The following is a 26,454-nucleotide window of genomic DNA, read 5'->3' on the forward strand; positions in this document are numbered from 1 at the left end:
ATGCAGATTTCAAAAACCAGGTGTATCATTGTTTGAGGATAATGAACCAGTGTGGATCATCAAGTCTCATATCTTATATTTGAACTGCCTCTTATGACTGGCTTTTGGGGAATTTTATCTTTGGGACTATGATTTGACTTTCTACTCCCTGCTTTATCCCAATGGATCAACTTAGAAAGGTTGAGTATTTCAGGGGTAACTCTGATACAAGATTGAATATTATTTGAGATTGAATTTCAGTTTTGAAGATTTTGTTTGCTGTGCATCTCAGTGTCCTGAACGGAGGCAGGCAAAGTGTGCATCACTGTGGCACAAGTATGTTTGTGCATTTCCCTCTTTCATCATCTTCCCTCCAACCAGGTCTTCTAGACACATATGGACCACTACGTAGTAGTAGTGATACTCCTGTTTGTCTCCTTCATCCCAAAGTATTTGTTTAATACCCAGGAATGTGATGAGAAAGCCGAGAAGGTGAGGCCTCCTCCAAGAGCTGGAGCTGCACGTAGGTGAGTTCATGGTAGCCTCAGGTTTAGGGCATGGCCCTGGAAGGGAGAAATTATTTTCTTTTCTTCATCTAGATCTGCTTAATTTATGTGTGTGTGAGTACGTGTGTGTGTATATATGAATTGCTTTTCCACAGGAATTGCTTTTTCATTGTGAGCATTTGCTAAATTTTGGTCTCTCATGCTTTATTTCATGTACTTGTAATTCAGGTACACAGATTTATCTAGACAATGCCTCAAGGATCTCTGAGGTTTATACTGAATTTCTAGACTTAACTTAAAGTTTCGTCTTTGTTAACATAAAGTGGTTCTATGGATGAACAAAACAGTGTCAAATATGAGGTGAGGTATACCAACAGTCTATTTTTACATTATCATTTTGATTCTATTCACCACCAGCTTGAGTACTGCCAGATGTGGGCGCTAGAGTGAAAATGGTGAAGAAAAGTTGATACATCCAATCCAAAAGGAGGAATTCCACTTTAAACTTAGAGGACTACTTAAGGGAAGTATTGCTTCTTGAGTCGAAGGCAATAAGCACAATCCAGTAAGTTCAATCTCTTTTGGAGGGGAGTCTGCCTCAGGACCTGGTCTCTTTACTCATGTCAAGACCAATTCCTTCCTAAATTCCCCTGCACAAAGAGAATGCATGGACTGAGGGGCTATGTTCTAGAATCTGTCTCAGTTTAAGATTTTACCCTATTTGCCAAGGATTAGAGGGTAAAGAAGTATAATTTGTGGAAAGGAATTAAGATAAAGTCATTGACCTGCATGTTATGTCTCACAGCATGAAGAAAAGCACTAAAAGTTCATTGTCATCCTTAGTATATACGAATTGTCAGAAACCCACTCATTGGGGAAAGGGATTTTGTCTTTTTCACTGGTGGGGCTAGAAAAGTACCTAGTAAAAGAGCAATGCATATTTATTGAAAAATTTAATCAATGCCTTGATAAAGACCTCACATTCTGTCACACTTATCTGAGTCAGAGTTCATTTGCCCCTGATAAATAAATTCTCCTGCTTCAGGCCTCAGGTCAGAACAAAAAAGGAGACCACATCAGAAGGAGGTGATTTACCAGCTCAGATCCACATTACACTCATCATTTTTTACTTACAAACACATTACAGTTTGAGGAACAGAAAGCATGACCATACATCCCTGCAAATACTTGTCAGCTTGTGAACAGGTCCAGAGATAACCCACTAGATAAGCCTGTTGCATAATTCAAGAAAATCATTTACTAGACCTAGAAGGAATCCAGCTTTTTCTTGCATGCAATGGGCAGGTGAGTTCAGAGAACAAGGGGACATACTGTAGGATTTTCACTGCATTGCAAGCATTGCAGGACAGTTACAAGTTAGTCAGGATAAGCTGGGTGAGTTTACTTAGCACAGCTTACCATTGAGTTTTCGTCAGAGGATTGATAGGTAAATTACTTGTAACCGGGCTCTGGAAAACCCAACTCTCACCTGGAAAGGTCAGAAGGAAAAAAAATACGTAAACAGTTAACATTAATTTTCTATGGGAATTAGCCCATCTTCCATTTGTAGCTCTAGGTTTGTGCACAAATTGATAAGCCGCCAGGAAATCCTAGGAAAAGTACTGCAATTATCTTTATGGATGTTCATCTGGACTTGATGCTGTATTCTGCTCCTGAGTTATTAAGAAGTAGCCTACCTTCTTCATACCTGAAACCTACTGACGTCTAAAGATGTAAGAGATTATGTAGATTCTTCTCTAAGGAAAAGCAGTAGGAAAAATATTCTGATCTTTGTCTGTGATTTCCTTCTCAGTTTTGTGCCAATTTCCAGACATATATACAGAATATAATTACAGAAATCAAACAGTATAAAAGCATCTTTGATCTGTCATGAATATTCAGTCCTAAGATAAGACAAATCAGTTTAGATTATTTGAGGAAGATTAGAAAGAAGATTTGTGGAATGACATTTAAGAGTTAAGAATGACCGGTTTCATTCAGAATTTTCAAATGTGTCCTATTGGTGAATGGGCTTTATTTGTAGTTCTTATTTAGGTTTATATTTTTTTATGGTAATGTTTAAAACTTTTTCTGCTAAGATTGCCTTTCTAACTCAGAATTTCCTTCCGTGTTCTGAGAGGATTTGTTCTAGAGATAAACATCGATATCTATGGCTAATAATTATTTAACAGTTATTATTTACTAGGATTACAAAGACTCTATGAGACAGATTTCACATTGGTCTGAGGTTTGGATAACTTTATTTTTTTTAAAAAAGGCCTTATTATTAACTCAAAATTGAACATTAAGCTAAGCACTTGAACTATAGAACTAGAGAAATTATAAGAAAAAAGTCTTTGTAGTCTTGAGGAGGCAAAGATTTCTGAGAGCAAAACCAAAAAAAAAAAAAAAAACAACAAGGAAAAATGCACCCAGTATTGAAAGATGTTAAGATTTCAATAGGAAATCTTTCAATAGGAAATATTTCACAGATTAGGAGAAAATATTATAAAATTATGTCTGATAAATAACACAATCAAATAAGAAGAGGATAACCTGATTTTAAAATGATTTGAACCCATGCTTTACAAAAGAAGATATAAGAAATGCAAGAAGTCCATAGAAGGATCCCCAATACCACAGTCATCAGGGACATTTAATTCACACTGTGATGGATACTACTACAAACCCACTAGAATGGCTAAAACTCAAAGTTCTACAATGCTGAGATATGATAAAGACGTAGAGCAATGATAAGTCTCATGTATTGGTGTCGGAATGCAAAATGATATAATCTTTTTAGAAACAGTTTGACAGTTTATTGTATACCTATATATTTACCATAACAGCATTCCCAATCCTAAGTATTTTCCAAAGTGAAATAAAAGCATATGTCCACAAAAGAATGTGTACTCTATTTATATAGTAGCTTTTAAAAATAATAGCCCTAAACCAAACTCAACCTAAATCAACTTGTGAATGAATAAAAAATGCATATTATATTCATTCAATGAAATGTATCTTATAATAAAAAGGAACAAACTCCCACATATGTACCAACATGAAAAAATCTCAAATCATTATGCTAGTTGAAATAACACAAGTGCAAAAGATGACATATGTGTGATTGTATTTGTATGAAATTCTGTAAAAGGCAAAACAGTAGTTACAGAAACCAGATCAGTGTTTATCAAGGGCTAGGAGTAAGGAGGAGATAATATGGAGATAGTGAATCCGTTTGTGTCTTAATAGTTGTGGTGGTTACATGACTGGATGCATTCATCAAAACTTATTGAACTGTACACTTAAAATGGGTATATTTTTATTATATGTAAATCATGACTCAAAAAATCTATGTTACTATAGAAAGATTATATGGAGAGATGTTTTTAAAGTTGCTTCCCTTTTCCTTTTCTTGTGCTATTGCACTTAACCATGATTTTGGTGCAGCATTTGCTTTTTTATAAACTGCCAAGAGGGAGGGCACAGATGCAACCCAGCACTGTGCTGTCCAATGTAGTAACTGCTACCCACATGTGCCTAATTTGAATTTCAATTAGTTAAAGTAAAATGAAATTTAAAATTCAGTTTCTTAGTCACACTAGAAGAGCTCTTGATACCACCTATCAAGGGCTAAATAGCCACAGGTAACCAGAGGCTACTGTACAGGGCAATACAATTATACATAGTACATTTTCATTGTCACAGAAACTAGACAGTGCTGGCCTAGAATACATTTCTTCCCTCTCCTTCCCTTCCTCCTCCCCTCCCCCTCCCCTTCCTCTCCCCTCTTCCACTCCCTTCCCTTCCCCACTTCCCCTCTCCCTCCCCTTCCCTCCCCTCTCCTCCCTTCCTCTTCCTTCTCCCCTCCCCTCCCCTCCCCTTCCCTTCCCTTCCCTTCCTTTTTTTTGACAGAGTCTCACTCTGTCACCCAGGCTGGAGTGCAGTGGTATGATCATGGCTCACTGCAGCCTCAAACCCCTGGGCTCAAGCCATCCTCCCTCAGCCTCCTGAGAAACTGGGACTACAGGCCCAAGCCATCACACCCGGCTAATTTTAATTTTAATTTTTTTTTTGAAGAGATAAGATCTTACTATGTTGGCTAGGCTGTTCTCAAATTTCTGGCCTCAAGCAATCCTCCTGCCTCAGCCTCCCAAAGTTTGGGAATTATAGGCATGAGCCACAACACTCAGCCTAGAATACATTTCTGAATAAATTTTATAAGCGTGTAGCACAAACAGAATCTGAATGCCTTTGATTTGCAAAAGTTGCACTTTGTTAGATGAGTAAGAGTATTCCCCCACACCTCAAAAGAGGGTATTAAAGTTTTTAAGCATGGGCAGCGTGTTTAGCGTCATCCTGGGTAGGAGAGTATACAGACAATGAAAATGGGTCATGATGGGTGTCAGAAAGTTCAGGAGAAGGTGTCAGACCACCAAGACAGGGACTAGTCAAGATGAATGAACCCTCAGAAGTTGCCAGCAAGGATAGAGAAAATCAGCTCTGTCAGGCATTCTTCTCAGAATTCCAGGACCATATGCAAGGCCCCCTAAGCTTAGCTCACCTCAGAAAAGAGAAAGGAAGGGAAATTTACAGGGAAACAAGAAGTCCTAGAATTTGACTGGGGTGCTACTTAAAGGATACATGAATTTTAAACAGAGATGATCAGGTTACCATTAAGATAAAGTTGTCAGCCACCTGCAGAAATAAGTCTTGTAATATAATGTCTTGTAATGTAATAGGAATTCAGTTAAAGGAAAATAAAATTCATCTCACTTTACCAAATCAGAAGTTTCCATACATTTTCTAATAGAAACTCAGAATAAGAAACACATTTCCTATCCTATCATAGTACGCCTTTACACATATATAATTGAAACAAAAATTTACCCCACCTATTTGTAATGCAATATATTTTTATCCTAATCTATTTCTTTCATTTGGAAAAAAAAAAGTGTTGGTCAAGATATACTAAGTTAGTTTCATAATCCTTGATGGTCAAAATACAGAGTTGTAAATACAGTGAAGTAAATTTTTCATTTGAGAAGAAGGAAGATGAGAAGAATTAGTTAGCATAAATGATATTGAATAAGAGTTACATCATGTTATTCAGATAACCACGGTGGGGTTTTTTGTTTGTTTTTAAATTTTATTTTATTTTTCCTGCAAGGTGAGAGTCATGGATCTTTGGCAAGTAAATCAGTTAGAAGAATGATGTAGTCATTTCTCAATCTTTACCATTTTTAATCTAAAAGAGGAAAGGTCAAAGAGTAAAGAGTGTAGAAAAAAGATGGTTTATTGGTTTCTCTGAAACTAGATATTTACAGATGAAAAGAAACTGCTGGTAGAGGGATAAATATAACATTAAATTTAAACCAATGAGACGATGGAAGAACATGCTTGATGAACTTTGTTACCAAGCCTGTAAGTGAAAAGGGGAAAGGGAGCTAACCCTGACAGAGTACCTTCTTGCTATTGAAGATTGGAAACATATGTAGTAAGGTAGGATGTCACCCAAATAAGCCAAGCTGGCTGCTCACAAAAGAGTCTCAAGGTCTAGCTCTAGATCTGCAAATCTGATTTTGTTGAACTCCCAAAGTTGATCCATTGCTTGAGGATACTAACACTAACCAAGCACACAAAAGATTGTTCTGTTAGCCAGAATGCTGACATATGCATTTACAATAGGAAATGAAATTCCTCTGCCAACCAGATATTTGCTTTCTCTAGAGACCATTCTCTTCCTTTAGAGTGAAGTTTTTTAGGAGTGTTTCTTCAGATACCTGTATTAAAAATTACTTGGGGCTTGTTGAAAATTAACATCTCATAGCGGATCAGAATGGGTATTCTGGGGACCCAACGGGGAGGGGAGGAGATCTGAATTTTTAACAGCCACCCCAGTGGAATTCTGATCACACTAAAATGTTTAACAGAAACTGATGTAGTCCCTTGGGGTGAAATGGATTCTTCCTGGGGAGTCGGGTAGATTCGTTCATTGAACAAATATTTGTTAAGTTCTTCAAATATGTCAGGTTCTATTCCAAGTGTTCTGACACATAAATCACATTATTTTACTTACTGCAGCTATGTAATGTATTTTAATGTCTGATAGAACAGTATTCTTTTCTAAAATATGTCTAGCTAGTCTCATACTTTTTAAGGTGTTGTGTGGTAGTTGATTACTCAGGCTAGGCAATAGATTTAGATGACCTCAGCTTAAATCTCAGTTCAACCACTTACAGTCTAGAAAATCTAAGGACTCAAGGAAAATGGCTCCCATTGAAAACAAGTTTTGATTCTTGATCTTTTATTTCTGTTCTATTGATGTGTTGCTGTGCCAATTCCAGATTGTTATTATTCAGTGGATTTACGGCATATTTCACAGCATGAAATGGCATGCTCTTCCCTTATTGTACATAATGTAACTATATTTTTCAAAAAATTATTGGTGATATCATTAATTGTTTTAAATTTCCAGAAGAAATTTAAAGTAAGCTTACTGGGTTAAGATACTGAGATTCTGATTTGAATTGCCTTGTGTTTGGGAAATGATGGCATAATGGCATCTCTGCAGTACGACCTCTTCCCACTCAAAAACGTGGCATGTGCATCTATCCAGTTCTTGTCTTACGTTCCTATAGTTTACACATTTTCGAGGATTTTGTATTCTTCCATTTATTCCTAAATTTCACTGGATTGTCTTGCTAGTTATTAAAGATCTATAGAAAAGCTATCCCTTTTTCTATGCTTGTTTAGAAAACTGTCACTTCCTGATTTTATTTTTAAAAACTTTCTCTGTAGATGATCATTCCTGAAAATAATAATATTCTTTCCCCTTCCAGTGTTTATATCATGTCATTTAGAATCTTATTTTGACAAAGCTTTCAAAGCCAAATATGGCTTTGAAAAACTATTTAATAAAATAGTAGCCACAATGGTGAAAACTCCTACGTTTTCTTTTGTATTTAAATGACACACTATACCTATTAGGATACCATTAGACACAAGTAATAGGATTCTCCATTAAAGACACTTAAGTTATACATCTTCTGAGTCAGCTTCTTAATAATTAACATCACTATTTGGTTTGTTTGCCTATTTTTTTTTGAAGATTTCAAAATGGCTTCTGGGTAATAAAGCATGCATTACATTAAAATGTAACATATAATGTCAAATTAATTTTCAGAGGGTTACATACCCACTGGTGATTTGTAAACATTCTTGTGGCTTCATATTTTAATTAACACCTGGTAATATCATACTTCTTATCTTTGGAAACTTATGAAAAGGATAATTCAAAATAAGATCATTTGAGTTTGAATATATTTCCATGTACTTGTTGACCGGTTGCTTTTCCTCTTCTCTAAATGTGTGTGTTTCTTGTTTATTTTACTGATCAATGTTTATTCTTTCATTTTTAGTCTTTAAGAAAAGTCTATTCTATCTCACTTTTTATATATATAGGAAATACTTTCTAACAATTTGTGCAGAAGTAATTTTCTACCATAACTATTTGTCTTTTCACTTTTCTAATGATGTCTTTAATAAACAACTTTTCAGATATTTTCATATGGTTACATCATCAGTGTTATTTTTAGTATTTCTTTGTATAAGAAATGTTTTCTCAGTCTGAGGTAATAAAACACCTAAAACTTTGCCTTTCACGTGTCTTTAATTCCTCTGAAACTAACTTTTGAGATTAATGTAAGTAGGAATTCAATATTATTTTCCTTCATATGGATAAAGTACTATCCCAGTTTCTCTTTTATTGCTATTTTGTATATGAATATATATATATTTAATTTCAACCCATATTTTAAATTCGAGGGGTGCATGTGTAAATATATGTTACCTGCGTATATTGTATAATGCTAAGATTTTACGTATGATTGATCCTGTCATCCAGGTGGTCAGCATAGTACCCAATAGTTTTTCAACTCTTGCTCCCCTTTCTCTCCTCTCTTGTAATCCCCAGTCTATTGTTCCCATCTTCATGTCCATGAGTCCCAACGCTTAGCTCCACATATATGTGAAAATGTGATATTGTGTTCTCTGTTCCTGCATTAATTAGCTTAGGATAATGGCCTCTAGCTGCATCCATGTTATTTCAGAAGACAAGATTTCATTCATTTTATGGCTGCATAGTATTCCACAGTATATATGTACCACATTTTCTTTATCCAATCCACTGTTGATGGGCATCTGGGATGATTCCATGTTTTTGCTGTTGTGAATAGCGTTGTGATGAACATATGAGTACATGTATCTTTTTGGTAGAACAATTTATTTTCTTTTGGGTATATACCCATTGGTGGGATTGCTGGATCAAATGGTAGCTCTGTTTTAGGTTTTTTGAGAAATCTTCAAATTGCTTTCCACAGTGGCTGAACTAATTTACATTCCCACCAACAGTGTATAAGTAGTGTTCCCTTTTCTCTGCAGCTTCACAAGCATCTACTGTTTTTTGACTTTTTAATAATTGCCATTGTGATTGGTGTGACATGGTATCTGATATGGTTTGGAATTGTGTCCCTACCCAAAATTTCATATTGAATTGTAATCCCCAGTGTCGGAGGTGGGGCCTGATGGGAGGTGATCGGATCGTAGGGGTGGAGTTCTTATGAATGGTTTAGTACCATCACCCCTTGGTACTATATAGTAAGTGAGTTTTCAGGAGATCTGATTGTTTAAAAGTATGTAGCACCTACCTTTTCTTTTTCTTGCTCCTGCTCTGGCCATGTAAGACATGCCTGCTTCCGTTTCACCTTCTGCCATGATTGGAAGTTTCCTGAGGCCTCCCCAGAAGCCATCATGCTTCCTGTATAGCCTATGGAACAATGAGCCAATTAAATCTCTTTTCTTTATAAATTACCCAGTCTCAGGTATTTCTTTACAGCAGTGTGAGAATGAAGTAATACAATATCTCATTGTGGTTTTGATTTGCATTTCTCTGATCATGAGTGATGTGGAGCATTATTTCATGTTTATTGACTGCTTTTATGTCTTCTTTTGAGAATTGTCTTTTCATGTCTTTTGCTCATTTTTAATTGCTTTTTGCTTGTTTATTTAAGTTCCTTATAGATTCTGTATATTAGACCTGTGTTGGATTCATTGATTGTAAATATTTTCTCTTATTCTGTAGGTTATCTGTTTATTCTGTTGATAGTTTATTTTGCTGTGCAGAAGCTCTTTAGTTCAATTAGGTCCCAATATGAATTTTTATTTTTGTTGCAACTGGTTTTTAGGACTTAGTCACAAATTCTTTCCCAATGCCAATGTCTGACGTTTTTTTCCAGGATTCTTATAGTTTGATATCTTACATTTAGATCTTTAATCCATTTTGAGTTATTTTTTATATATAGTGAACAATAGGGGTCCAGTTTCACTCTTCTGGATATAGCTAGGCAGCTAGCCTAGCACCATTTATTGAACAGGGAGTTCTTTACCACTAATTATTTTTGTCAACTTTGTCAAAGATCAGAGAGCTGTAGGTATGTGGTTGTATTTCTGGGTTCTCTATTATGTTTTGTTGGTCTGTGTGTCTGTTTTTGTATTAGTACCATGCTCTTTTGATTACTATAGCCTTGTAGTATAGTTTGAAATCAGGTAATGTGATGCCTCTGACTTTGTTCTTTTTGCTTGGAATTGCTTTGGCTATTTGGGCTCTTTTTTGTTTCCATATTAATTTTAGGATAGTTTTTTTTCTATCTGTGTGAAAAAAATGGAATTATCCCAGTTTTCACTGCAGAATAGTCTCTCACTTCCCCCAGTGATCTGAAATGTTATATTTGTCATATACCACATTTCCATATCTATGGGTGGGGTTGTTTCTGGTTTCTTTTTTTCCCTCCATTGCTTAACTTATTTGTCTCTGAGCCACTACACTGTCTCAATTACCATTTCTCTATAAAAGTTCTTATTTCTAATGGAGCAAGTTCTTTCAAATTGTTGATTTTTTGAAGTTTGTTAGCTGTCGTTGGCTTTATGTATTTCCTTTACAAAAATGTTAAGATGAGCTTATTGAATTCTACAAATAATCTTATTGTTATTTTGATTCGAATTCATTTAATTTGTAGCTTAAATAAAGGATATTTATATTTCTTACAACCACATTGATGTGTTGTATTCAAAAACACATCTATTTTCAGGTTTTCTTTTATGTTCTTCAATATTTTTAATGTTTTATTTTTATATGGCTCCTATTAAATAAATTACTATGCATCTTATGTTTTCTTTGCTTTTTTTGAATGAGATTTTTAAATTAAATGTTTCCAATGATCACTACTTCATAGGAATTCTTCATAGGAATTATTCTAATGTTTATATGTTGATATTATTTCCAGTATCCTTGTAAACTTTAAATAATTTTTAAAGTGTTTGTAAATTATTTTATATTTCTATGTAAATTATCATATTATCTGTAAATAATTGTACTTTTGATATTTTTTCCAAATCTGTAACTTTCCTTTTGACTTACTCCATTAACTAGCAGCTCCCTTACAATGCCAAATAGAAGTGGTGTCAGTGAACACCTGTGTACTAATAAGAATTTCAATGGGGCATTTCTTACATTGTACCATTAACGATGATGTTTGTTCGGAGGTTTTAGTAGATATCCTTTAATAGGTTAAGGAAATGTCTTAGTCCATTTGAGATGCTGTAATCACAATCCATAGACTCGGTGGGCTTATGAAAAACAGAAATTTATTTCCCATAGTTCTGAAGGCTGGGGAGCCCAAAATCAAAGTGCGAGTGGGTGGTCCTCAGTGTCTACTAAGGTCCATTTCTTGGTTTATATATGGCACCTCTGGCTGTGTCTTCACATGGTGGAAGAGGCTAGCTATCTTCCTATGGTCTCTCTCTCTTTAAAAAAATTTTTTAAAATTATTATTATTATTATTTTTTGAGACAGAATCTTGCTCTGTCACCCAGGCTGGAGTGCAATGATGCAATCTCGGTGATCTCGGCTCATTGCAATATCCACCTCCCGGGTTCAAGTGATTCTCCTGCCTCAGCCTCCCGAGTAACTGGTACTACAGGTGCCTGCCACTACACCCAGGTAATTTTTATATTTTTAGTAGAGATGGGGTTTCACCATGTTAGTTAGACTGGTCTCGAACTCCTGACCTCAGGTGATCCACCCACCTCGGCCTCCCAAAGTGCTGGGATTACAGACATGAACCCCCGCACCCGGCCGGTCTCTCTTTTACAAGGACACTAATCCCATGATCTAGTGACTTCCCAATATCCCACTTCCCAATACCATCACTTTAGAGATTGGGTTTCAACATATGAATTTTGGGAGGCTGGGGACAGGACACAAATATTCTAACCTTAGCCAGAAGTTTCTTTCTGTATTTATTTTGGTAGAAAGATTTTAAAAAATATTTTACCATGAATATGTATCTGTAGCCAAAGCAGGCAGATCACAAGGTCAAGAGATCGAGACTTTCCTGGCCAACATGGTGAATTTATTTATTTTGCTATGTTAAACTGTTATTACTTTTCAAGGATAAGCTAAACTTTTTGATGGTGTACACTTTTTTTATGCACTGCCGAATTTGGTTTTAAACTATTTTGTGAAGGAGTTTTTACATTTTTATTCACGGCTTAAATTAGCTTGTAATTCCTTTTTTCTTTTTTTGTCTTTTCTTTGTTTTAGTATCATGGCTATACTGCTTCTTTACCTGATTTGGGAATATTCTCTATTTTTCCCCTTCATTAGAAGAGTAAAGAAATTGAAATGTCCTGTCATATAAAGTTCAAAAACACACCCATAAAGCTATCAGAGATTGGTGTTGACTGTGGAAATAATTATTTTATAATTTTAGAATTTTTCAAGTAATTTCATCTGAGTTAGTTTTAAGACAGTCATGTATTTTTTCTGTTTTTAAAATTAACTCTTCATCTTCAGTGCTTATCAGTTTCACCATAATTAGTCTAAGTGTAGATTTATTTTCATTTGTCCTACTGGCTAATCTCATAGGCTAATATAATTTCTAAATCTATGAATTTGTGATTTTTACTAATACTGGAACATTTTAAATTATTACCTCTTCAAATTTTGCCTGTCCTCACTTTTTTTTTTTTTTCTTTCTTCTGGGATTCCAACTAGAGATATGTTAATCTCTCATTCTATCCTCTATGTCTTCTGAAGTCTCCTTTTATGTTTCTTATCTGCTTTTCTCTCTGTGTTATATTCTGAGGATACATTTTCAGGTTCACTAATCCTTTTTACAGCAATGTCTGATGTGCTTTTTGTCATCTGTTGTATTTTTAATTTTGACAATAATATTTCTTGTTTCTAAAATTACTAAATTCAGGATCACTAATCCTTTTTTACAGCAATGTCTGATCTGCTATTTAAGTCATTTGTTGTATTTTAAATTTCAACAACAATATTTTTTATTTCTAAAATTACTAATTTCAGGTTCACTAATCCTTTTTACAGCAATGTCTGATCTGCTATTTAAGTCATTTGTTGTATTTTTAATTTCAGCAGTATTTCCTGTTTCTAAAATTACCAAACTACTGTTGCTTATTTTGAAATTGTCTTGGCCATAGTTTATTATAACTTGTTGCTTGCTCATTCTTCCCATTGTTTCTATTTTTTTATACATTTCATATATAATTATTTTATGCGACTGCTAATTTCAATATCAGAAGTCCTCAAGGATCAATACCTGCTATGTACTGTTTTAAATTTCAGTTATGATAAGTTGTTTTCCTGTGTGTGCCTCCATGTGTGTTTATTATGAGTTTTAATTTTTTGAACTCAATGTGTGGAAATTTTGAGGGCCTCAACTGGTGATGCTTTCCTCTGGAGGAGAGTTGCATTAGCTTCTGTATATAGAACCAATGTGTGTGTTTTTCCTGAGAGCACAATAACCCTTTATGAAAATTAACTTGCCGTGTTCCAGAGACTTAAGGCTTAATCTCCTAAAAGCAGAACTAATACAGATTGATTATCCTTTATTCAAAATGCTTGGGACCAAAAGTCTTTCAAGTGACAGAGTTTTAAAAAAATTATTTCAGCATATTTGCATATACTTAATGAGGTATCTTGCAAAGGGGACCCAAGTCAAAACACAAAATCTATTTGTGTTTTAGATATGTCTCATATACAGAGCTTGAAAGTAATTTTATATAATATTTTTAATAACTTTGTGCATGAAACAAAATTTGTGTACATTGAAACATAAGAAAACAATGGTGTCACTATCTCAGGCACTAATGTGTACGATCTGTGGTTGTTTGACATCACCATCATTCCTGACTTTGAATGTATATGCTATTGATAAGCAATTATTTCTTACACTTATTCACACCTAAGTACTTAACAGTAAAAATATGAAATAACATTAATACAGTGAAAAAACATATGTTCAGGGTAGCTAAGCAGCATGGTAGCATCAGCAGAATACCTGCATCAGCTGTTAAATAGCATTTACAACAAACAATGGCAGGCTTCCACATACCATGCTGTGTTCAGATAAAAAGGTTACTGTGCACTGTGTTTTGGTTTTTTAGTTGAGAAGAAATACCAGAAGTAGTTGAGGCACCAGGAAGTGGGTCATCTAGAGATGAGGAGGCATTTCACTGGAAGGCTTTTAAAAATGTTTCCTCCAGAATCATTGGCCTCATTAACAATGGTTTTTGTCTTAGAAGTCTCTCTTTGATATTCTAAGCTCATATGTTTCTTGTTCTGACATGAAGGCACTATTCTCTACTCCTTCAGTAAGCTCATCACACATTTTTACTATGTCATCTATAAGCACTTTTTCTGCAGTGTTAACAAGGTCATCTTCATTGTTACTGTTATCACAGTCACTTTGATCCAGAATCATTTTAGCTATATGCATTGGTCAGTGAATGAACAACTAGAGTTTCATCATAGATGTTAAAATCTTTTTTGATATCCACTTCCCCCAGCTTACTGACAGACTCTGAAGGTACTGTATGTTTTTTGCACAGTTAAGGAGGTTCAGACTCTTTGTTTCTTCTCACTCGACATACTGAATCTTTCAAAATCACCACCTTGTTTATCATCATGGAACACAGTCATGGGCCAGAAGTTGTGACAGGTATACACAACTGTCTTTAGTCACTATGTTCCAAGTGTTGGCAACAGCATATATGGCATCTTTCATGCTAAACTTTTGAAAATCTTCCATATTCGCACCTTTGTTCACTACGGCTAGAATTCTAGAAAGTGTTTTTATATTTACTCTTCATTGATTTAAGGATACCCTGATCACAGAGTTGAATCTAATGAGGTCACATTTGGAGAAAAGTACATGGCGTAAACATTATTTTGTTAAGATAATTTCAGCTGAAGAATGAGCAGAACAGTTGTCAAGGAATAACAAAATTTTACAGTTATGATCTAGTTCAGTTTCTTGGCAGTGAGCATGAGCCACTAGTACAAATGTCTGTGAAGCCAATCCAAATACATGTCTCTGGTGATCCATCCCTTTTTGTTAGCATAGTAGTGGACTAGTAAGAGATTTACTCCTTGAAAACGGTGAAGATGCAAGCTTTTGCCTGTCACAGCAGTTTACACTTAAGCACATCTGCTGTATTAGCAAATCCCAGCACAGGTATTCTGTCCTAGGCGTCCTTATTTCCTGTAGGGACTGTCTCGTCAGCCATAGTCAGTGTCTTTCTGGGGCAATAATGCCAAGACAGTGATGTTTCATCAACATTATAGACTTGTTCTGTTGTCAGATTTTCATCAGCTATGACCTTGGCAGATTCGCTAATTAATTTCCCCACTGCTTTGTGATCAGCAGTCACTTTATCACCACAAATCTTTAAAACTTAATGTCATGTGTTATGTGTTTCTTAAATTTCTGCAACCAGCCTGTTGAATATTCATAGTTCCCTTCAAATTTCAGTCCGTTGTGATAGATCTTTGCTTGCTTCTTTCATATGATTAAGTGGCACGTGTTCACTATGATACTGACAGATCCACTCTCTTTTTTTTTTTTTTTTTTTTGAGACAGAGTTTCACTCTTGTCACCCACACTGCAGTGCAATGGCACACTCTCAACTCACTGCAAACTCCACCTCTTGGGTTCAAGTGATTCTCCTGCCTCAGCCTCCCAAGTTGCTGGGATTACAAGTGCCTGCCACCATGCCTGGCTAATTTTTGTATTTTTAGTAGACACAGGGTCTCACCATGCTGGCCAGACTCAAACTCCTGACCTTCAGTGATCCACCATCCTTGGCCTCCCAAAGTGCTGGATTACAGGTGTGAGCCTCTGTGCCTGGCCCCAGATCCATCTTTCAATACACAGTTGAGATCTTCATTTTTAGCTTTATGCAGTGTTTTTCTATTTTTTATTAATTTCTCTTCATCACTTTCAGCATAGAACTTCAAAAGTTTATTCTTCTTTTTCTTCAGGTCATATGTGGTATTCTTCCACAAGATGTTTCACACTTACTCCACTGTCCAGTTTATCCCACAGCTCAACTTTTTATGCTAAAAATAAACATAAATGCTTCCTCTTTTTCATATCACAATTATCCATATGGATATATGCAGCCCTTTTTGACATTTTCAACCATGTCTGTATACCACAGAGCAGACAATAAGCAAAAAAACAGAGTGAGTAATGCTTGTAGGTCTTGGCTCCATATGAGGCATCATGAGGAACTTGCTGTTGGTGTGTCTGGCATGAGAAGGTGCCATTTGATTACCTTTTATGGATGTGCTTGGGTAGGGGAATCTGGGGCTCATGAAAAAGATACATTGTAGCTGAAGGGGGCTGGGAGGGTCTTTTTCCCCGGAGGGTGCTGAATGAACTGAGTGTTGTGTGATTGCAGTTTGACTGCAACCCAGCATCTGAGGTTAGGTGTGGAATTTTCTAATTGCGGCATCATGTGGATGCTCAAAATATATTACATTTTGGAGCATTTCAGATTTCAAATTTTCATATTACATATACTCAACCTTATGGACTATCGTTCATTGGGAAAACCAACTTTTATTGTCTATATTTCCCTAATTTGCCGATTTAGAGCTTTCTCCTATGGTTTTAGTAGACTTCTTTCCCTATGTATTTTGTTTGTTTGTTTTAGTTTTTTATTGGATGTGATTTTTGGAGTTTTCTTCACTTTCTAGTTAGACCTACAATGCATTAAAATTTGTTGGAATTTGTGTTTAAGTGACTTATATTTTATTAAGAGGGTCCTTGAAAGTGGCTCCCCGTCCCATTTATAGAAGCAAAAGTTTGGTGATTGTTTTATTAGTCTTTTTGGCATAATTAGTTTTTATCCTTATTCTTTTTCATATATTAATAGAAGAATGGAATGCTTTAAATTTTTCACTGTATATAGCTTAGGTGATATTTTATACAACATAAATTTGTCTTCATGATTTTGTCATTTAAATTATTTTTAACTTATTTACAATTGAAGCTTCCCATGCTTTAATTAACTTATCTAGACCTTGAAGTTGTTTCTTAGCTCTGCTATGACTTACTTAATGAAAGGCAAATATCCATGCCTATGCTAGATGATGAAATGGGATGCATAGCTCCTGCAGTCAGTGGGGTGGTGGGAGTAATTAAGGTCAGAATCCTGGAACAGATGGATTCTGGTTTGAGTCAGAGCCATGCAATCCAATTTTCCTTTCCCCTAAGAAAAATGTTTCATTGATGCTAAGTTTAGATGATTTACCTTGTATCACATTAAGGGGTTTATTGGAAAAAAATTAAATGTGTAATTTATCAGGTTATGGTTAATAACTTGCTTATTGAATTTACTTTACAATATATTTAACTTTTATTTTTGGAGCCATAAACTGTTGAACCTTAAGAAATCTAGCATCTGGTCATTATTTTCTTTCACTGAAAGAGAGACAAAACCTTGTGACTGTAACATATTTAAAACATGGTTAGAAAAAAAATCTGTTGAACGTCATCCATAATATATCATTGATACAGCATGTACATTTTCAGGAAAAAAAAAAGCTTGTTAAAAAAGGAAAAAGTTATTTCAAACAAAATAACAAATATTATTGTCACGTGAAGCTTATCTTTAAAAACACGTAAGCCGACTTCTTTCTATTCCTCAGCTCTTTAATTTTGACTTTTCTCTATTTAGTTACAGGTCAAGTAGATAGCAATATGGTCATCATTTTCAAGCCTCTATAACAACAAATGTATTCTACTGCCAATTTTTTACCTTGGTTTTGACATCTAGTCAGAAGGGAAAGAACATGCTTATCAATGAATATAAAATGTGTATTTATACCTCTCTTTCTTCTCATAGGCCCTGCGATCCCTGCACCATGCCCTGTACATAGGCATTCAAAAATGTATTTGGCAATAAGAAGTGGAAAACAAGAGAAAGTAGAAAGAATAAAGATGATGCTGAATTACTCTTCACTATTTAAAGCAAAAAAGCTGAATCCTCCAGAAAGTGTAGTATGTCTTGCCCTCCAATGTGAGACTGCCATTGGGTTGCCTCATCTCGGAAGTGCTATCATGCAGATAAGTGGTACGGTACAGCAGGACTGGAAGCCAGAGTGCCCACCTCCAAATCTCAGCTTTGCCACATATAAGCTTTTTGGCCATGGAGAAGTTACCTTAATTCTCTGTACTTCAGTTTTCTCTTCTGTCAAATAAGATAATAGTACTCTTACAGGCTTGTTTGAGGATTAAATTAGTAAAATACATTTTAAAAACCTTAGAATAGCGTCTGTCACATAGTAAGCAATCAATAAATGTTAGAAATTTTTACTATGGAGGTTTTATATTCAAGAAAATCATAATCAAAAAGAAACCCACAGATTCCTTGGTGTGGTAGTAGGGGTGGGGAGGGTAAATAGATGTTAATTTTTTCTTACTCCTTTTTTTCCCCTAGTCTTTCATATGGCTAACCTAGAGTATAACTATTAATTTATGATTATGCTGTTTGAAAGGGAGAGTATAATATAGTCTATAAGTTTTTTTTTCTTTCGTACTTCTCCCGCATTTCACAGAAGGAGAGTACCAGGGCTTGTTCTGAGGGGTGTGATGATGTTTATTACCAGTATCTAAAATGTGGTTTGTTTCAAGATATTTCTAAATGATAAGAAGAGTAAAATGTGTAGATTGCTTGTTTTTCTAACTCTTCATTTAAATCACAATCTAGAGAACAGCTGTTTAGTGTTTCAAATCACTGCAGAAACAACAGCTAATTGCCTTGCTCTAAGATTGAAAATACAGTCAAGATGCCATCATTTTTCCTCCTTTGTTCGTGGAGGACTTTAGAAGCTACTTCTCCTTGAACTGTAGATGCAATCTCAAATATTTCAACATGACATTCTGAGAAGTCACTTCCAATTGGTCAGAATTGATATGTGAATTAAAACATATTTTCCATCTGTAGCGTAACCAATAACATGCATGTATGTAGAAAATGAAGCATCATATATCTTATAGATTATATCCTTAGTTTCCAAGTTAGTAGGAAATGTTTAATATTAAAAAATCTGAAAACTACATAAAGAATTCATGAAAATCTTGATTTTTTTTTTCTAGCTTAATATTCTGTGGCTTTAATATGGTAGGTCTGAAGTTCTCACTTTGTTTCTATTATCTGTAATTATAGGTGCTTTTTTAGAGATCTGCTTGGGTTTCCTGTAGCCTTAGAAAGGAGATTGGGATTACACAATTTAGCACCTCTAGCTTTTCATGGCCTCTGTCTATATAAAGGAGATTATAGTTGTATGAAATGGTAAAATCAGGAGAGAGAGCTCTCATGAAGCTAGTAGCATTCAAGCTGGGAGGGGAGCTGGCCCATGTTACAGTTCTCCCCGGATTGTGCTATGGAGAGTGGAACAGCATACACAGATGAAAGCATGCATCAAAGGAGGACAGGGATTATCATCCAGACGGTGGTTTTTGATGAGTTCATAGGTCTTTAGGACCAAACTACACATTTAGTCTTAGTGATTTTCAAAGGCTCAGAAGAGTTAGTGAACTGACATTAGCTGAGGCCTTCTTGGAGATATAGGAGGATAAGCTTACAAAATCCACCCTGTGACCTCATCCTCTCCTCAGGCTTCTGCCACGGTACCCAGAGCCGACAGGTGAGTATACTGGAGATTTGTGAGTCATAGGCTTTAGTACCTAGGGTTGGGAGTTCACCCCCACTTCAACTCCTCCCTTACCAAATTAAGAACAGTCACTCACCTGGATAATTATGCTACTTTAATTCATCTAATCCCTTTAAGATAAACTTGTTTAAAATATCAACTTCTGGATTAGTAACATTTTGCCTTCTTTGACATTTCCATCCCTGTGGAGCATTTTATAAGTCCTGCACTAGTAGCCAGTTTTATTTATCAATTATCTCAGTGTACCTTTTAGTTTTAGGTTTTATGTTACACATATTGGGAACTGCATATTATAACCTTAGAAACTCTGTTTCACTAAGTGACCTTCCAGGTGGTGAATCTCATACATGGCCTACCTCTTTTGAGAAAGATTGTGACTCACTTTATCCCATAGGCTTTTTTCAATGTCATTGTGGCTAAATAAAATTTGGAGTAGTGGCAAGGTGTGGTGGCTCATGCCTGTAATCCCAGCACTTTGGGAGGCTGAGGCAAGTGGATTATCTGAGGTCAGGAGTTCAAGACTAGCCTGGCTAACATGGTGAAATCCGGTTTCTACTAAAAATACAAAAAAATTAGTTGGGCGTGGTGGTGCGCACCTCTAATCCCAGCTACTTGGGAGGCTGAGACAGGAGAATCGCTTGAACCCAGGAGGCAGAGTTTGCAGTGAGCCAAGATCGCACCACTGCACTCCAACTTTGGCAACTCCAAAGAGCAAAACTCCATCTCAAAACAACAAAAAATTGGAGTAGTAAAACTATAAAACCACACTTAACATGCAGGTACTTATTATTTAAAGAAATTACATACTATACTTTATGCAAAACAAATATTCTTTTTTATAAAGTGAGTAGTCATTCAGCCCATGTATTTATTTTGAGTTTAGCTTTTTATATCTTAGGTTTTCTTAAACATAAACTATATTTGCCCTGATAAAGAATTGCTGCAATTTTTTTCACCTGAGAGTTTTACTGCTCAGGTATTCTTAGCCCATGGTCACTTTAACCGTGAAGTAAGTGTATATATTATATAATTTCCCTGAGCTTCATTTTTTATATCAGTAAACTAGAGATATTGCCAAAATTACAGGTTTGTGGTGAAGGCTCTATAAATAACAACTTGCCATACAAATATGGGATTTTTACCTAAATCACATGTATCAATGTGTTCTTTTTGTCAACCCTACTGACCTACGTACTATCAAACTAGGGGCAAAGTAGTGATTCTGTCTTTAATATTACAGAGATTATCTTTGTAAAATCAACTAAGTAGGTATTCTCTGAGCCCAGCATGACTGCAAGACAATTTGAGACATTCGGGCAGTCAACTCCTTTTTTAAGCAAAAATGCCTGTGTTTATCATAGTAAGAAATTTTCACATGTAGGATGGTCAGATAAATAATACTTACAGCTAACCACTGAACCAACTGTAGACACTCACTTGGCATCCCATAAGACTCTTTAAGTCCTTCATGAGAGAATTCAGAATCTTCATTATCATAGTCATCCACATAATACAGAAGTATTGAGAAGTCCACAGATGGACAAGACATGGGACTGGAAATATCTGACTGAGAGCTATGGTGCTCCTGTTTAGAATGCCTTGCTCTAGGTCACCCAGTTCCTGTCTTACCTATGTAGCTTCAGTGCCTGCTTACTTGCTAAATAAGCTTACACGGTTCTGAGGTTTCCTCTGACAAATGGAGAAAAGGGAGGAGAATAAAGGCTTTGGTATTGTTTCATGATTTTGAAATGGGGTCATGAAGTCAGAGTCCATACCTAGATGATGCCACCATGTCAGACTATGGGTGAAGTTCCAGCAGTGTTGCTTCATACACAAGGCTAAGAAACTTGAAGGAAAACCCAACCCACATTTAAGGGGGTACAAAAATTTAACTTGAGGAATTTTTAGTGCTAAGGATAAAAACTATTTCATTACATGTCTGGTTCTCTCCTCAGAGAACTCTCTGGAATTTTCAGGAGTGTTTGTCTTGTTTGAATCTGTACTTTCAGTGTCTAGTACAGTACGTGATAGAAATGAGTTTGTTACATATTCATGCTGAGTGAATGAAATGGATTTTGAAGATTTTAGACTCTGACCCATTTCTTCATCAAATGGCATTTCGATCTAGCTCTCAAGATAAAGAGACAGAAAGAGAGGAAGGGAAGAGAGAGGATGAAGTGGGAGATGAAGGGGAGAGAGAAATTGATTAATGTAGACATTGATGTTAAGGTGTAAATGATAGAAAATACCCTAAAAGATGATCTTTTTCTTGAGGTATTTTAATAGAGTATAGAATTATAAACTGGAGAAACATGCCCATAATATTGGTGAGAGAGACTATCCTTTTCAATGGGTAAAGAGGCAGCAGGACAAAAAGCATCTCCTCCATCTCGCTCTAAGAATTTTGCATTCATTCATAAATGCCTGTTTTGCTTCTATTTAAGTCACACAACAAATCTATGTTCTCCAATTACTGCTTTGCTCTTTAGTTTGGTAAGAAAAGCAACAGTTTTTCTTTCACATTATTTCCTAATTACTTTAGCTTAATCAAATTTTCTATCTAATAATTCTATGACTCTGCTACTCAAAATGTGTTTCTCATCTTGAAATGAAAAAAGAAAAGATGTCTCAGCTCAAAGATTAGACTTGATGAAGCCTGCTGGGTATGAGAGTGAAAAGAGAAGAGAACATACAAACCAGAACATGAAAGATTCTCATAAGTCCCTCTGAGAAATCCAGGAGTCATACACCCAATTGCAAAATCAACACCATCGTTTAATATGCAGTAGGATGATAACACAAAGTAAAAGCCTGGCCAAAAACCACAAGCCCTGGAACAGGTTCAAACCAAGCACAGACAGGAAACCACCACCCAGGCACAGAGAGGTTAGGTGCTCCCGAGCAAAAGACAAGTGGACAAATGTGCCAATGACTGACAGTTAACTCTCCTTGGTGAGTGCCTCAGAACTTAGGAAAAGACTAAGTATATCCAAACATTTTAGAAAAAGCTGGAAGAGGTAAAGTGCACTGCAACTTAGAAATTTAAAATAATCCCAATATTTTATCATTTTCAATAAATACAAATCTATTAATAGTTTTAGTCATTTACTTGGCTATATTGGTGGAAACATGTACCAATAAAATATTTTTTAGTGTGAGTTATAGATTAATAATTAAGACCTATTTTTCACTTAAACATGGGAAAGTTTTAGTGAAGGTGTCCTGTAAAACCCACATTTTAATGGAGCTTTATGATATATCCTTGCATGATGTAAATTGATTTTCTTACTGCTTACTAATACTTTACTATCACTATCACAGCTTCTCCTAGATAACATTAATAAAACACTTAACAAATGCCAGGCACTGTTCAAAACAGTTGACATATGTTAATTGCAATTTATCCAGTAACAACTCTACAAGTTAGTGTTATTATTATCCACATTTTTTAGAAGAGGAAATTGAATCACAGAGAGATAAAGCTATTCTGTTTAGAAGTGGCCCAGTCAGAATTACTACAATAACATGGACTTGTAACTATAGCAAAATTAACAGTTTTTTAAATGAGAAAACTCTTTTCCTGAAAACTTTGTTAGATCTAGGAAGTAGTTATAAAACATTTGTTCACACATTCAAATATGTGTAAAATGTTTACTATGTGCCAGGCATTGAGCTAGGGACTGGAGACATCAAGTTGACAGGTATCTGTATCTGTCCTCATCTAAAAATGTGTATATAATGGGCCAGATGCTGTGGACCCAGAATCCCAGCACTTGGGAAGCCAGGGTAGACGGATTACTTGAGCTCAGGAGTTGAAGACCAGCCTGGGAAACATGGCGAAGCCCTGTCTCTACAAGAAAATACAAAAATTTGCCAAGTGTGACACTACAGTGGCACACACCTCTGGTCCCAGCTATTTGGGAGGCTGAGCTGGAAGGATTGCCTGAGCCTGGGAGGTAGAGATTGCAGTGAGCAGAGATTGTGCCACTGCCCTTTAGCCTGGGCAAGAGAGACATTGTCTAAAAAAAAAAAAAAAAAAAAAAAAAAAGTGTAATGATGAATGTTCTAGCTCTATTTGCACATGTTTAAACAGCTACTACTCTGATTACTCTGGGAAATAGGGCTGACCAGCAGTTTCCTCCTGGCCATGTTAGCTATTCTATTGACAGGCTCAGCTGGGCTGCTTTGCCTGTACTTTTCTTGTTCCTGCACTTGTAGGAATGCAGAATGCCTCTGCAGAAAAGTTCCCCTTCCTTGCCATTTTGTTTGCAGACCCATTTTAGCCAGGTGTTCCTTGGTGCCAAGCAGCAGAAATCTGTCCAGTTTGACTCAGATGAACAGTTCCTTTAAGGATGTGCTGGTAGATTCAGAATTTCTTCGTGCATCTGAAATGAGAAGGGAAAGAAATTCCTCTTGTCACTCAGTGCAGCCTGGGAAGGTGCACAGAGGTCGATTCACAAGATGCCTTTCTAATCAGGAATATTCTAAGCCTCTTTTCTAAACCAGTGAAGACCCAGGTAATCCAACAGAAAGTTTTGTGTTGAATCTTTACTTCACTTCCCTTCATCTTTGGTGCTACACGGAGTACCAGGTTTTGTTCCTCAGTTCAGGGTTCTTGGAAAGTAAGAATAAGTTTTCAATTCTAAACTATTGAGTGCACATATCACAATATAATATACAATGTATTTACATATTGTCTTGGGTCAGATTTCTCCAGATAAGCATTTGAGGGCAATTAGTTTATTTGGGAAGTTTATCACCTTTCTATTGACACAATAATGCTGAATAGCAAGCAACCCTTTCTCTACACTGGCTTTACAACAATAAGCATTTATTTAGTTCAGGAGTCTGTAGCATTCAGCTGATTTGTGTGAGGCTCAGCTGATCTTGGCTAGACTCTCTTCCTCTGTCTGGGGGTCAGTTAGCCATGAGTTGATCTGGGAAGGCCTCAGCTGCAATGACTGGGGTGCCTTTGCTTTGTTGCATGTGTTTCTCACCCTCCTCAGGAACAGGGCCTGTCTCTCTCATGAAGATGACACAGGGAAACAGCAAGCAGAAATACACAAGTATGTCTTAAAGCCTCTGATTTTGTCATGTCTGCTATCACCCCAGAAAAATCACAAAGTCCAAGAAGCAGATGCCAACACTACCAAGATTAGACAAAACATATTAGGATTTGGTTACGGAAAATGGCTGTGAGAGAAAATGGAAGGGATCCTGGAAAGGCTGGGATAGCCGTGAGACCACGATGCAGGTCTGACTCTGACTGAATGAGAGAGGGAAGGAAAGTTGTTTGGAAGAATCCCTGACTGTCCTGCAATCTAGCAATGACTTTGGAAAGGCCATTGAGGAGTCTTTGAGCCAAATTTGGCTGTCAGAGGAATCCTGTGTCTCCCAAGAATGGACAGTCATAGGCTGTGGTGGTCTGTAGGAAGCATGGTCTCAGTACAGATGCAGTGATGAATTTTAGATGATAGCAGCTGGGAGCAGAAGCCTTTGGTCAATTATGCTTCATGTGGTCGTTGGAGGCCTTTGAAGAGCGTTCTATGTAAGTTCATCTTAGACTCAAAAGGTGAGGAAATATATTTTGCCTCTTTAGTGAGGTCACACAGCAAAGTATATGAATATGGGGATGGGTAAAGATTTAAGATTGTTGATACAATCAGTCTACTCTACAAGGTAAAGGCAATGCCAGCAGAAGAAGGGGGCAAGGAAAGAAAGCCACTAATAAAACGTGCGTCACCAAAGTAGCTACCATTGTGGGAGATCAGTTTAAACCATAGGCCAAATTCTATGAGCCAGTATAAAACACTCCTTGCAGAGAAATCCCACCCAAGGGGCAAAGAAGAGGATGAGTATTTGTTGCTATGTTAGGATGAAATTTATATAGACGTACAAGAATAATAAAAGATAAATGTCTAAGAAGATAAGGGAACATATAATGAAGGGTGTTGACTGCTTGGATAAGTTTCTAGTTTATTAACCAGTAGTGAGAAGCATGTAAACATTTTGAACATAATCAGGGCTTATATAATGTAAAGATTGATTTGACAGTGGGGTAAGAGTGAATTGGATTCAGAAGAGATAAGAGGATAGGAAACCAATTATGAGCTCATTACAAAAGCCTTACAGAGCTGTAAGAAGTTATGAGAGTTAAAGCTTGAGTATTATCAATGGAAAGAGATAAGGGTGGATTTCACAGACATTGAAGGGGAAGACATGGTGAATACTTGTGGGTGACAAGAACCAGGAAAGTTGAAGATGTTTGGAAATGTGCCAGCCTGTGTGCATGAAGGAATGAAGGGGCTTAAGACAGAAATTGTAAAATTAGGAGAGTAAAATGATAAAAAATTATTCTTGGTAGAGGAGGACTAGTGGTATTGGTTTGGTTTTGCTCTTGTTGGGTTGACATGCTGAGAGAATTTGGCAGTTAGAGATTTTTGCAGGAGCTAGGTGCATACAACTATAGCTCAGTTGAGTATCAGACTTAAAAATGTAAAGTTAGAAAGTGTTCCAATGAGGCCAGTAGCTGTGGCCAGGCATGAAACAGGAAAGAAGCGATATGGAAGTGTCTTCACAGTTTTGCAGGCCATAAAGACACGTCCTAAATATGACTCATCAGAGAAGAGATGACTTCCCTTTTGCTCAAAGCCAGCCCAGCACTTTCTCCCATATAAAACTAGCCAAAGCACTGAACTCAATCAGCTCACCAAAGAAGGCTGGGGATGAACAGATGAACTTGAGAGATTTGTTCTCTCTTTTATTGAAGTCTCTATTAATTCCTGACCCTGGTTGTTCTGCAGTTTTTATTCAGTTGTGTCTGTGTTTTTGTCTGCATCTTCTTTTATCTGGCTCATTTTC

The 26,454-nt window shown here is 36.2% G+C and overlaps 1 long non-coding RNA gene across 1 annotated transcript; it reads left to right on the top strand.

Moving 5' to 3' along the window:
* Window positions 1-2,095: 2,095 nt before the first annotated feature.
* Window positions 2,096-18,982, top strand: LOC144341155 (uncharacterized). The gene is made up of 3 exons (XR_013417895.1): window positions 2,096-2,218; window positions 11,418-11,544; window positions 17,763-18,982. It is a non-coding gene; the product is annotated as an uncharacterized LOC144341155 (long non-coding RNA).
* Window positions 18,983-26,454: the final 7,472 nt, after the last annotated feature.

The sequence above is a fragment of the Macaca mulatta genome, chromosome 5 (genome assembly GCF_049350105.2).
Source record: "Macaca mulatta isolate MMU2019108-1 chromosome 5, T2T-MMU8v2.0, whole genome shotgun sequence".
Lineage (NCBI taxonomy): Eukaryota > Metazoa > Chordata > Mammalia > Primates > Cercopithecidae > Macaca > Macaca mulatta.